Consider the following 16,040-nt stretch of genomic DNA (forward strand, 5'->3'; position numbering starts at 1 on the left):
TCCTTAGGGACCGTTCAATATTTATCAGATGGATGGGCCGGTGCATTCTTAATATTGTTTCATTAAAAAAGTTATTGCCCATCCTTTTAAATTCTGAAAAAAAGTCCTTGCCCATCTAAAAAAATCTATAAAAAAAGTTCTTGCCCCTCTAAAACTCTATAAAGACAATCAAAAATGATTTAGGTTCTTTTTCTATCTTTAAGTTTTTAAATTTTTATGTCTTGAAATCAAAGAATAGGCTTTATACAAAATTTAAAATGTGCTAGTTAATTCTATATGTATATATCTATGTGTGTATCAGAACCATATACATTTTATTGATTTTCAAAACCAGTATGAATATACATGTACAGATTTGATTTTATATGTTTAGCCTCAAATACAATATTGATTTAAAATAAAGGAAATAATTTAAATTAAGGGACAAATTAAAAAATAACTCTTGGACTAGTAAACATATTATCATATACTGAATTACTAATTATTGTCCTAATAACAGAACATGTTTATAGTTCAAATATCAATGTCCCTTTATCTATTCTACTTTTCAAAAAAGAAATTTAATATGGTCTTTTTTAGCAAATATAGGCAGACATGTTTTTGACTTTAATGATGCAGCCTTTTTCGCCTATTAATTTCCTAAATTTGACAGCTTAACACAAAACTATAAAACAACCTGGCATTCTTTAAGCTCGATATATAAATGAGATAGCTGTACAGTTATATGAAAATCTAAGTTGATTTGAAAAAGTTATAAAAAAAATGAAAACTTAGTCTAAACTTAAAATTGTAGCTTTTTTCAACCTATTAACTAAATCCATAAAATGACAGCAAAAAAAACAAAGTACTAAACAGCCTGGCATTCAGTAAGATCAATATAAAAATGATATAGCAGTAGAGTTTTATGAAAATGCAAGTTGATTTGAAAAAGTTATGAAAAAAATTAAAGATGACTATCTTGAAATAACCAAAAACTGAAAATTTAAGCTTTTTCTTAAACCTTTTTATTGAATCCATAAGAATGACAGCAACACACCCAACTACCAAACATTTAGGTATTATATAAGATCTGACAAATCAGAGTCGCGTTTTTTTTTTACAAAGTATGAAATGCACAAATAGTAAAGCTTCGTGCAATTGAATATTGATATATTTGTAATTTAATTGCTATGCAAGATATTTCGTGTAGATAAGTTTTGATAGCAATAAATCAGATGCTATTGTGATATGTTAATAGCTGTAGATAAGATCCAATTACAGATCGATATAAAACGAGGAAACATAAGAAAGAACATATAAAAGACATACATATTTCCAGCGTTGAAGGTTTTAAGGGGGAATGGGTTTCTTTCGCCATCTTGAGTTGTAAAAAACAGACAATCTAAGGTCCAAGTTTTCAATTGTGTTAACAAAATTTATCGCCGTGGAGAACTTGAGAAACTTGGAATTGATAGTTGATAGCAATTACACTTTATTTATAATATAGTACTAGTATGTTCATAGTATACAGAAATACACGAAAATAATGGTATTTGACAGAAAACCAAAAAAAAATTGTCCAGGGTCCAAGTACCTATGAATTTTGATACCTTTTGTGAAATTTTCCAACCATAATTTTTTTTTACACAAATCCTCTTTACAACAGTTTACGTTCTTTCAACCAAGCTCTAAATGCCCGCGATTTCGCGGGTGTGTTCTAGTAGTTTATTTTTGCCGACTTTTACGTGGTAAAAAAAATATGAGAAAAGGAGAGTGCAAACTCCCGGATCTTCTACCCTGGGAATTAGCATTTTTTTCTGTAATCACAATTATAGAACATCGATGTTGTTAACTTCAGATGACATACACGGTGTCTTATGGTTGTTAATTTCTGTGTCATTTTGGTCTCTTGTGGAGAATTGTCTCATTAGCAATCATACCACATTATCTATTTTTATATATATAACACTTATTTTTGGAATGTTGTGCTTTACACTATATGTTTCTAGAAATGCTATTTAGATTCCTGATATGTAAACCTTTTTGTATCAATTAAAGTCCCATAGCTATCAGTCATCGTTGCTTGTCTAAAGGCATGAAATACTAAAATTGAATATTGTCATTAAAAAGACATTTGATTCAATGAAAGCACATAAGAAAACATTTTTCAAGTGAAAATTCTTTTCATAACTGTTTCTTTGAATTAAAAATAAACAGAAAATAAGCGATCCATAAATTTTGATTCAACGATAAATGCTCTTAATTTTTATTTTATAAGCAGTATTTAACATGAAAAGAATTTCCAACTAATATTTCATTTTTATGATCAATCAAACAAAATAGCCTGTTTGCTATTGGTCACGTAAAAATGATTGTAAGTCGAGCCGACACAAAGAGGAAAGCAATATACATTTTTATGCTGACCTTTATTGTGTTATAGTGTGGATCTGTTAAAACATTTAGTGCGGGATAACTATTTCTGTCGGGTCACGGCGCCCTATAATATTTCTGTACTGACAGATGATGTTTTGGTGCGGTCTTATCAAAAATATGCATGCGTGAAACATAAAATTACAGAACACTTAATGAGTTGACCATATGCCAGGAATAAATCAAAACTTTGCTTTGTTGGTGAAAAAGTATCCAATTTATAGACGAGTACAAGAATATGAGGAATTCGAGTATTAAGAGATGCTTGTTACAAGGAAAATACGTTGAAGTTAATTAGTTATGGCTTCAAGGGAGCCTCTCAACCAGTGTACTATAAGTTGATCGGGGATTAATTTTACTAATGCGTTTTATAGTTTCGTGATCTAAAATCAAAAATAGGAAAGGAAGCACGTTGTATCCTCCAAAATCGTGAGGGAAAAAAAACAAACAAAAAACTTATAAAATTAGATAAAAAAACAAACATAAACAAACAGATATTAAACAAATTAAAGTTTTTTTCCTGTTTTATTGTGCTGTCTAATGCCTTATTTTTTCTTATGTTTCCCCATCTCGTGTATTGTTCAGGTCTGGATTGAATTGGCTTTTTATCAAAATTATATTTACCTCTGCAAAAGAAAATAAAACACAAGGGGTTCAAAAACACAGTACAAGTTTCAAAAATGTATTGTTTTGGTTCCCGCCATTTCAAATCTAAATAAAATTGTTAGATAGTGTAAAGGTATATCATAGCGTTATGCATCAGTTCATTTCAATTTCCTCCGACTTTCAGAAACAGATGAATATAATTTAAACAAATGATCTCTTGTAACATTCAATTATATCCACGCATCAGCGGAAACAGGTCGAAGCTGTCCGGGATGGTTCGTATTTTAAATAACACCAAGTTAATTGTGCCCTTTCATCCAAATTGAAAAGTCGTCCAGTGATTTTTTGATGATTTGAATTAAAGCTCTTAACAATAAAAGGAATCACTTCAACAAAATGACAGGTGCTTATAAACTGGTTATAGCCATAAGGTTCCAGACGATGACGAAAGAGGCCAAGGCCATCTATGTTCAATGGCCGCTAAAATTGATACAATGTGTTTCATAGTTTGATACAAGCAAACTGTCAGTTTAGAAACAAAGCGTTTCCTTTCTTTAATTATAAACGTTTGTAAGACGTCGACAGGAACACATTGATGCACGGTCTGTTCTAAACAAGAAGACTTATAAATGAAACCAGTAATAACATTTACCCGAATAATTCCACTGGTCTACAATTACTTCATTCAGTTAGTATATGAGAGATCGAGACTGAATTATTCGGGTTATAAAAGCAAATTGTTCAAACAATACCAATTCAATTCAATTCAATTCAAATCAAATCAAATCTTTATTTCCATACCAGATTTTTAATTCAATGGTAAGAACATGGAAAAAAACATATCTCTGCCCTGTCGAATAAACTCAAAAGAAGACAATGTTTGATCGTTTGTCAAACCGACATTATAGAACTGGAAACGGGAACTTTCAATATATATATACATGATTTATTCACGGTTGTTTTTTAAATTGTGTTTATTGTGTACCATGTTCTTTATATCACACACATTAAACGATTTCAACGTCACTTAATATTTGTATTTAGCAAAAACTACTTAACTAAATTACCCTTTTCACTACAAAAAATCCAACCATTTTATTCCTCTGACAGTATTTTAACCATTTTTGCACCCACAGATATGCTTTAAATAATAAACTTTTTACTTAAAAGCGGAAAATTTCACTATCCGGTTATTGTATTTTTGTACCTTTCCAGTCAAGAGGGGGGGGGGGGGGGGGGGGGGGGGGGGGGGGGGGGGGGGGCAAGGGTTTTAAACTGTTATGCTGTTATAGGGCATTTTAATTCTTTGTTATCTGTTATTCTGAAAATATATTTACTGTTAGCTGTTATTGTCTTATTCTTTGTTAGCTGTTATAGGACTATTATCTACTTTGTTATCTGTTATTGTGAGAATGTATTTGCTGTTAACTGTTATTGAAAACTGGAATGTTAGCATTTTGACAGCCAATCTTCCGTAGAAATTGAAGATAATTGAAAATTGTGATTTGAATGGATACTAGTCTCATTGGCACGCTTACCACATCTTCTTACAATATATATTTATTGGGGTCCTTTACTGGTAATATCGGGTGGCCCTGTATTTGCAGAAGAATTTCAGTAACATACATCACATAAACATATTAAAATCAATTGGACCCAGGACCATTCCAGTATTTATTATTATTATATTTTGTAATAAAATCCATTGTCTGTGAACATGTAGCATTTTGTACAAATTATAATTCACTTATTACTTGTACAAAAACTTATAATATGGATTTCGTTATAAAAAAGCATTGGTACACCCTATAGATTTTTTTTATTCAATGACCACATAATAATGTTTATGTTGTACTATTACACCAATGTCCCTGATTAGGGGAGGATTGGACACCAACTAGCATGCTAACGTTGACGCAATCACATTCTGTATGTGCCTACTTTCAAGTCAGGAGCCTGGATTCAGTGGTTGTAGTTTGTTCCTGTGTTACTAAGTTTCTCGTTCACTATTTTGTGGATACATTAGGCAGTTAGTTTTCTCCTTTGAATTGTTTTACATTACTAAGTGGTATGGGTTTGAATTATGGCTTTTGGAATTATACAACATCTTTTTCTTTTAGCATTTATATTATAAGTGCTACTCCCTCTCTTTTCATTTACATGAAAGAGAACCCTGACCATCATATGTTTAAAAGCTTTAAGTTTAACTGCTTCACATGGCGAAAATTAAAGCTCTGAAACCATTGATGCAAATAAAGATGTGTCTTCAGTTTAATTTTTCGACAAATACCCTTTTTAAAATCCTACAGATTTTCCAATGCGGTACCCAAATTTTCCATATTCTATAATTTCACACAAGATGCACGATTGGTGTTTCACTTGGTGTACTTCAAATTTTCACTAGGTCCAAATTCTATTATACTAGTATCAGAATTGTCACTTGAGTCAATTTCTATTATCAGAAGAACCATAACTGGCATGCGTGTTTCAGTTACATGTCCTGTCTCCACTGATCTGGGTATTTTTGTATTTTATAAGTAAGTTTTATCCTGAGGTCATTTAATAAAAAAAAAATATTGTGCATCAAAGTTTTTTTTATTACTTGTAAAGTATATATGTTGCTTTTCAGAAGAAAAAAATCTAAAAAATCAAGTTGATAATAAAGTGTCACTGGCTGCACTATTTACAAAAATTAAATAAAAAAACCTAAATCATTAAAAATTGATCCCTCAAATGCCCTAGATTAAAAATATTCCTATATCAAAAACAGAAACTAGTAATTTCGTTCAGAAAAATTCAACAATCATACTATAACTTATTGTACAAGTTACGGAAAAAAATCAACCAAGGCAGAACTGCCTCAACGGCCGAAACGTCTTATTTACACAAATTACAATTTTCTAGGTCCATACCACAAGTTATATACTAAGATCTACGAGTCATATACTGGATTGGTCCTGGACAGATTTATTTTCATATTTCATTTACTGTTATCTGTTATTATCCCTTTTCAATTCCTTGTTATCTGTTTTTCACCAAATCAATTCACTGTTTTGCTGTTATGGGGACCCCCCTTGCCCCCCCCCCCCCCCCCCCCCAGTCAACAAAGTGTTCTTCAAAACCATGCGACTTTCTCCGACTAAGTTGAATGGCTGCTATCTTTAGTCACCAGTGGTATACACGCGTTCTGTTAATTAAAAACAAAATAATCTACCAGTAAATTAGATTTTCTATGGTGATAGATTTCAAAATGAAGTCCATATTCAAGCTCTAAGCAAAATTAATACTATTTTAGGAAAGTAATCTAAACATTTAGTCAAATAAATGGAAGATGCCGTGTGCCGATTGAAATTAAATCTGATTATATTCCGCGGTGACAGATTGTTGTCTTAATGAGTTGGTTTCTATAAATACCACACTGACACGTGACAAACCTTCTATCATCCCAGGCATCCGTTTTAATTTGCATCTTATCTTACAATTTTTACGATATCAATATATTCTTTTGAATTTCAGTCTAACTTATGGCTAACCATCTAGTTGACGTTCGAGTTAGTCTAAGAGTTGGAGTTATGGCAAATTCAGATGGTGGGGTATACCCATTTTATGTCCGAAAATAAGTGGTTTATACGGTACATTTTTCTAGGTATTGTTGACTGGTATCATTTATCATTTATCTCGAACTTTATATATAATTCGAACTCGATAGTAATCCACAGTTTCCAAGCGATGTTGGAAATGTCCTTAAGAATTATAAAAGTATGCAAAGGCTTCTTGATTTCTTTTAAACTGATGAGTTTATTTTCAAAACTATAAGTTAAAATGAAAAGAGATCTTGTGTAAAAGTTAACAACTTTTAAAAATAGAAATTTGAACCATCTCCAATACCATATGGTTATCAATTTTTGCCACTGGTGCTAGTGTCAGATCTATTATAATCACCCCCCCCCCCCCCCCCCCCCAAATTACACACGCACACACTTTTCTCCTCGAAATGTTTCGACTTTAGAATACGAAATAAAAAAGCAATACGACTATATGTGTATACTCACTTAAACAGACTAAAATACAAAGAGTTCAGCAATGAGAAATAAACTAGACAATGATTTGTTAATTATGCATTCTCGCGCCAAAATCTAACAAGAGTTAATTATGTTTCTGGTATTGGATTTGCTGTGAGATTTATCGTTGTCATCCATCAGTAAGACAACTGAGAGGCATTATTGGGAGTATTCATAGGTCGACATGCTCTGTAGATAACTTCGGTTATGCAATTTCATGTTTTCGGAATTCCAAAAAAAAAGCAGTTTCAGAATCGGATGCATTCTGGGTAAACATGGTAAAAGCGCACACTTAAACAAATTTGACTTGTTTACAACTTCGTTTCACGGAAAACCGACTAAAGCGTAAAAAATAATAAAGTATACTAGTTATAAAGTACAGAATAAAGAGTCAACGAATTGAGAGTTGGTGAAACCGCAGGGTGATCCACCATGCAATTTAAAAAAAAGAGCTGCCTTTTAAATCAGAGTTATAGGTCTGTTTGTTGCCAGGAAATTAAATTTGGGTCATGTGTTTCTATTTCATTAATTCCATGGCTTTAGATTTTTCTTTAACAAGACATGTATAGTCATAGAGGTAGTCCGATACAACACCTTTAATGTATACAGATATAAGAAGATGTGGTATGAGTGAAAATGAGACAACTCTCCATTCAAGTCATAATTTGTAAAAGTATAACATTATATATATAGATCAAAGTACGGTCTTCAAAACGGAACCATGGATCACAGCGAACAAGCTATAAAGGGCCCCAAGAATGACTAGTGTAAAACCATTCAAATGAGAAAACCAACGCTCTAATCTATATAAAAATCGAGAAACACTTTTGAACCAAATCACAAACGACAACCACTGAACATCTGGTTCCAAGTAGTTTCCTTGTCTCGTTTTCACCTTTTCCTCAGTTATGTCCTACCCCTCGGGCGATTTCCTTTAGGCTATTAAATACAAAACATTTTTCTCAACAACATTATATCAAGTTCTCAATGTTTGCATCATAAATATTCTGTTATGCAATTGAGCACTTATTCATGCTATTTCTGATATATTTAAAGTTGAGCGGAATGGACATGGGGAATGTTTCAAAGAGACAGCAACCCGGCCAAAGAGTAGGAAAAAGCCAATGGGTCTTCAATGCAACTCCAGCATCCGGAGGCGTGCTTATATATGTATATATGTTTACAAATGTTTGTTTCTAAAATACAAGAACAAGAACCTGTATCATTACCTTTTCATACTTATGGTAGGTTACAAATTTCTTTTGAAAAAGACATCATTTATTGGAAATCGTGTTTTGAATTTCAACATTTAACATCCTAAACATAAATTTTTTTAATAAAAGCCCCTAGGTACAGTCACGCCCCTCGTCTACGCCTCGTCTATTATTCACAATCTGATTCAAGGGCACTGGAAATTTGTGTCAATTTGGGAAAAAGGAGAATGATCGCTTAGGGTCACATTACTGACCTCACAGGTGCAATTCAATTGACCAGTTATGAGTGACCACTGTCCGTGCATATAATTAAAGAACTGACCAGCAGTCAAGAAAAACTATTTTGTGATTCAATTGTATTTTGAAACTTATTATATGAAAAAATAACAGCTGGTCCTCATTGATATTACAGTCCGTGGATTTTAAAGTGTAACAATTAATTGGTGGGACAGTTCATTCTTTAACAAAAAAGAGGGGGCGATATCACGGGTTCGATTAACCATAAAAGAGAAACAGACTATATACCCAAAAACAAAAACAAAATCAAATCGACAAAAACACAACTAACTGTGCATTCTTCACTGTGACAAAATTAGAGGGCAATATCACTAGGAAGATTAATCAGAAACTATAGAGAAACAGAAACTATATATGTCCAAAAACAAAATCGACAAAAAAAAACAAACTAAAAGTTTATAAAATACAACAGAGATTATCTCAAGATCCATGAGTAATACAAACCTAAACAAAAACTGGAGATGAAATCGTGTGGTACGGAACACCGATCGTTCAATGGCTATATAGCCAGTCAAAGTCGTTCAAATCTCCTATTTGTCTGTGGTACGGAAGGATAGTCAGTTCCTTCTCCGTTATAGTCGTCTTTATCACCTTATTTTAAATATTTCAAATTTATTATTATAAAAATTTGTTTTTAAAGACTATAAATAATCTTTATTTACAAAGAATAACTTGGCCTTATTTTATGTTACGCTTCCGCTCGCCTGACAGAGTCAATTCGCATCCTCATCATTGGCAGTAGGGATTATAATTTTGAATACGATTAGTTTTTATAGCACTAAATAACGTTTGAAACAATGAACAGACTGCAGGAATCAAACAAAAAAGTGAAAGATAAAAAATAAACACAATTGGATTAGTAGCTGCCTTTAAAAACTGTCTTGTGACGCTGCCTGCTGGATCGCGAACTGTTAAAACTATTTTTCATTAAATGAGGGTGGTAATGGGGGTACCTTCATGCCGAATAACGGTAAAAAGTCTTGCCAAATGACGTTAACGGTAATTTTTGGTGCATGACGATAAAATATGCACTTTCTTTTAGACGAATCACGTTAATATTTTTTTCCAAAAATAACGGTAACGATAATTATTTGAGACCGATAAGGATATTTTGACGAACCACGGTAAAATTTTAATCGATTTGAAGCTAACGGTATCCGAAAATGGCCGTTTGACGCCTGTCGGTTAAGGGCATTACTATATGTATACCCTCTTAAATGCATGGTGTAAGTTCTAACTATTTATTATAATAGCACATATGGTTGTAAGTGACCGGACATTCTATGAATGTTGTAGCATATGTATCTTTATACAAGAGCGCACAAGCTGAAATATCTCGCCTTCTTTACTAACCGCATTGATATGATTTTGATAGTCCTAAATATAAAACTTTAAACTTCAACTATCACATGAATTTAACATGATCCAAGAAAAATTAGGGCAAGGTCGGTTAAACCAAACAAGAAATACATGTACACCTTACAATCATTCAATATACTAAAAATAGTTGACCTATTGCTTATAGTTTCTAAGAAACAGACATAACAAAGGCCACTAAACATTAACCAACGCACCGTAAAAATGAGGTCAGGGTGAGATGAACCATGCCAGACAGACAAAGATATAGGAAGATGTGGTGTGAGTGCCAATGAGACAACTCTCCATCCAAAATAACAATTTATAAAAGTAAACCATTATAGGTCAATGTACGGCCTTCAACACGGAGCCTTGGCTCACACCGAAAAAAAGCTATAAAGGGCCCCAAAATTACTAGTGTAAAACCATTCAAACGGGAAAACCAACGGTCTAATGTACACCTTACAATAAATGTACACGTTACAATCAATTTATGCATTAAACATAGTTGACCTATAGCTTATAGTTTCTATAAGAAACAAACTTAACCATGAAAACTTAACATTAACCAATGAACCACAAAAATGAGGTCATGGTCAGGTGATACCTGCCAGACAGACATATGCAGCTTACAATCCTTCCATACAACAAATATAGTTGACCTATTGCTTATAGTTTTAGAAAAACAGACCAAAACATAAAACTTAACACTAAGCAATAAACCATGCACATGAGGCCAATGTCAAATAAAAACTGTGAGGCTGACATGTACACAAAAGATAGTAAACTATTGCTTATTATCTTAGAAAACCAGACCAAATGACACAAAAACTTAACTACAACCACTGAACCATGAAAATGAGGTCAAAGTCAGATGACACCTGCCAATTGGACATGTACATCTTACAATGCTTCCATACACCATACACCAAATACTCTATACCTATTACTCATTGTATCTAATATATGAACTTGACCATCAAAACTTAACCTTAGTCACTGTTCCATGAAATGAGGGCGAGCCGGCGAGGTCAAGTGAAAACTGTCTGATGGGCATGAGCACCTTGTAAAGTGCGCACTTACCAAATATAGTTATCCTATAATATTACTCATAATATAAAGAAATTAACATTACAAACAATCTGAATCTGAACCATGAAAATGAAGTCAAGGACATTGGACATGTGACAGACGGAAACTTCGTAACATAAGGCATCTATATATATGTTACAGTGAATTTGTATAATCAGTGATTATGTAGAATCCCTGAAATTTTCAGGGATCATGTAGAATCACTGGTTAGTTTAGGGATTATATAAAATCACTGAAAATTTCAGGGATTATGTATAATCACTAGAAAAAACGTAATAGATTATGTATAATCACTAGAAAAAACGTCAGGGATTATGTATAATCACTAGAAAAAACGTCAGGGATTATGTATCATAACTAAAAATTCAAATGAAAAGTTAGTTTCATTTATAAAGAAAATAAATAAAATTAAATAATTTATTCTATAGAATCATATTAAAACATAATTATTCACATACATTGTAAAAATTGTATAATGTTCAGCACAATATATGTTAAAATGATAAGCTGATAATATTAAATTGTTAGGCACAATGTAATAAAATTAAGAAATAATTCCTTCATGTCATGCTCTATGCTCATTTTAACATGGGTAGGCATTATATTTGTCGATAGTATACACTGAGCGTTAGCGAGGTGTAAAATGTGGTCAAATATAATGCCTACCCATGTTAAAATGAGCATAGAGCATGACATGAAGGAATTATTTCGATTCTAATAGGACAAATACAGTATTTTTATAGGTCGAAGCGTACGAAAATACCGTGAAAATGTTTGGCTTATCCCGTTTCCTCCCCGAGGAGTCTGTACATTACATTTCATATTTGATAAGTTTAAAAACTACGAGCAGGGTAAATATATGTTGTTTTATAAAAATATATAATAAAAGTTTATGTTAGCTGCTTAAATGTATATATTTTAAAGGATAACGATGGAAATAACGTTAATATACACAGTAAGTTCGTGCGCATGTGTCAAACATATTTTGTGCTCATTAGAACACGGCTTTGTTTACAAAGCGTAAGTAATAAGGACGTCGTATTAGAATGCCAAGCACAATGTAGAGGGCCCTCATGGGGTTTTTGATTATGTGATTACTTGGCCGTTTTTTTAATGATTATTTGATTATTAAGCCAAATATTTCATGATTATTTGATTACCTAGGACTGTATTTTTAGTTTATGATTATTTGATTACTAAAGATAAGCAAATATTTAATGATTATGTGATTATATTGGCAAAAAAATGGTGATTATGTGATTACTAGGACCCCCCCATGAGGGGCCTCAATGTAATAAAATGATAAGCACAATATATTAATATATTAAAATGTTAGGCACTATATAATAAACAATATTTTAAAATGTCAAGCACAATATTTAAAAACAATCATTTATCTTTACAAACTGAATTTGGATGGCACCGACTATTGCACTCTTGTCCTGCTTTTCTACATGCACATGTACCTGTTGGTTTCACATCTCAGTGTTTTTACCGCAACATCCACATTTTAAAAAACCCTGTCCTTCACATATTGAATCGGATTTTACAGCACGTATTAGGGAAATAAAATTTTCAGTACACACATCTGAAGGTACCAAAATAAGGGACTCAGCAACCTCGAACTGGGTTCTTGTATATGATCCGAGCAGGATACCATGTTTTGTGGCCGAGCGATATCCTAATTTTGCAGTCTTTTGATGAACAATGGCCATTATGTTTTTTGAGTCTCCCTTTCCTCTGTCAACAAGTGGGATTGGTATCAGAACTTTACAACCAATGTCAGCCTCCTTTAAAATTTTGTTCGATCTGTTGATCATTCGTTCTGCATGTTCTGTCTGTTTTTTCTGTACAAATCGTTGCATTATGGATTGATCATTTTTACCTGGGAGGGGGGGGGGGCTGGTCATTCTGAAATCAAACATACAAAATTTCTTGCCCCCCCCCCATAATATTTCACTATTTTTGTTTGATCCCCCCATAAAAACATTTTTTTTAAAAGCTGATCCCCCTCTATTTAACATGCCAAAATTTAAACATGCAAAATGCTTATCATGTTATTTCATGAAAATATTGAAAAAGAGCTATTCTCAGTGTATTTAGTCCAAAAACGTATTTGAAGGAAAATTGCCTTGAAATAGGGCTCTTCCATGAGGCATCTTCCATGAATATCAGTATAGGTAGAGCAAGCCAGTGCTTTGAGTAGCCTTTTCTGACCTTTTTTTCTAATTTCCTATATTGGGCTATAAAAGAAAAGTTGATCTTAAGTTACTCTGTAAAACATATACATTAAAAAGTAAATTTTTTGAAACAACACATTATTTGCTAAGAGGGATCTATGTCCTTCTCTTAAACGCTGCTTCAACTTAAGTTTTACCTAAGGCCTTATTGAAACCTCAATTGAGTCGCTAAACATTTAAATGGCTAGTTCATGCTTTCAGCTTGAAAAATTCAATAACTCATTTATTGTCACATTTCATTCATAAATGTGTGATAGTAGTTGTTCCTCAAAATTTAGATTTATTAGCCTAATAAAGTAAAAATTTTGAGGGAATGAGAGGCATAAATAGACTCAAAGGAAACAAAAAGATGATACCAAGACACGCTTATGATTCAGCCAAAATGTCTTGGTGTCCGTTTATGATTCAGCCAAAATGTCTTGGGGTCCGTTAATGATTCAGCCAAAATGTCTTGGGGTCCGTTTATGATTCAGCCAAAATGTCTTGGGGTCCGTTTATGATTCGGCCAAAATGTCTTGGGGTCCGTTAATGATTCAGCCAAAATGTCTTGGTGTTGTTATGTTTCAGCCAAAATGTCTTGGGGTCCGTTTATGATTCAGCCCATATGTCTTGGAACCGTTTACGTTTTCTATTCTATTTTCCATTCACAATTTACATTTTTATTCTATAGATGTATCCACGTATAACCGTAAAAGGCATTTTCCATATTACATAATATATATTTCGTATATTTTAACAAATTTGATTCGTTTAGGGATAGTCACATGTCAAACTATATTTTCGAAGGTAGAGTGAAAACGGCGGATAGCAAAATGCATATTGACCGGCAAAAAGCATATTGCACGGTTATTTTTAGAATATCTAAAAACAGATGTACTTTGTGACGTCATGTAATGAATTTCAGGATATTGTTAAACGTTTTGAAACAAATGATATCTGTGATCGATTATTTGACGAAAAAAATCTTCAAATACATAAGATGTCCTAAAAAAAAAGTAAATGAAATAACAACTAAAAAGTTGTTATTGTCAAGGAGACAATGTAATATCTATAAAATTCCAACAAACCTAAATGACGATTTGATACAAATATGGTCGGAAATTAATAATACAACAAATATAGCCTTTGTATGAGGTCAATACAGGATATATCGACCCAAAGAAGTATATCGACTTCGGACTTCGTCCTCAGTCAATATACTTCTTTCAGGTCAATATATCCTTGTATCGACCTCATACAAAGGCTATATTTGTATAATATTATTAATTCGTATATTTTAACAAATTTGATTCGTTTAGGGATAGTCACATGTCAAACTATATTTTCGAAGGTAGAGAGAAAACGGCGGATAGCAAAAAGCATATTGACCGGCAAAAAGCATATTGCACGGTTATATTTAGAATATCTAAAAACCGATATACTTCGTGACGTCATGTAATGAATTGCAGGATATTGTTTAACGTTTTGAAACTTCGTCCTCAGTCAATATACTTCTTTCAGGTCAATATATCCTTGTATCGACCTCATGCAAAGGCTATATTTGTATATTATTGTGCTTATAAGTTTGACACTAGCTGGTAATTGCTTATGACACCAAGGAGGGTGTAAAAATTAGTCGTAAAAAGACCAAATAACATATAAAACAAATGAAGAACAAACTGCCGAAACTAAATTACACAAATTAACAAGTTATGTATACTTGGTACCTTGCAGAGAATAACAAATATCTATTGCTAAAAGTTGAACGATTTATGAGTAATTGCTGATTTAGTGGTCGGAAGGATATAGAATATTATAATATTATTGTAATTCGAATGCAATGCAGAATCCATTTTTTCATTATTGATAGGCACGATTTTCCAGTTTAATAATGATCATAAAAAAACAAAATATACAGAAGGACCGGGCGACGACAGCAACGCCACCTGCAATCGTAGCGCTAAATTTCAGTCCAGACATTATGTTTTTGGTCGGGTTGTTGTCGTCTTTGGCATATCCCCCTTTTCCATTCTCAATTTATTAATAAATTTTATTTAGGGGCCAACTGAGGACCACCTCCGGGTGCAGGAATTTCTCGCTACGTTGAATACCCATTGGTGGCCTTCGGCTGATGTCTGCTTTTTGGTCGGGTTGTGAATGACATTCCCCATTTCCATTCTCAATTTTATCATAACGTTTGTCAAACGAATGTTTGACACCAATGCAATATGAACATGTTATGAAATAAAGTGATATTTTTTTTAACTTTAATGAAACTAGAGGCTCTAAAGAGCCTGTGTCGCTCACCTTGGTCTATGTGCATATTAAACAAAGGACACAAATGGATTCATGACAAAATTGTATTTTGGTGATGGTGATGTGTTTGAAGTTCTTACTTTACTGAACATTCTTGCTTCTTACAATTATATCTATAATGAACTTTGCCCATTAGTAACAGAGAAAAATATTTGGTAAAAATTTACATAAATTTACCAAATTAATGAAAATTGTTAAAAATTGACTATAAAGGGCAATAACTCCTTAAGGGGTCAATTGACCATTTAGGTCATGTGGACTTATTTGTAGATCTTACTTTGATGAACATTATTGCTGTTTACAGTTTATCACTATCTATAATAGTATTCAAGATAATAACCAAAAACAGCAAAATTTCTTTAAAAATTACCAATTGGAGGGCAGCAACCGAACAACCGGTTGTCCAATTCATTTGAATATTTCAGGGCAGATATATATTGACTTGATTAACAATTTAACTCCTTGTCAGA

This window comes from Mytilus edulis, chromosome 14 (genome assembly GCF_963676685.1).
Source record: "Mytilus edulis chromosome 14, xbMytEdul2.2, whole genome shotgun sequence".
In the NCBI taxonomy this organism is placed as follows: Eukaryota; Metazoa; Mollusca; class Bivalvia; order Mytilida; family Mytilidae; genus Mytilus; species Mytilus edulis.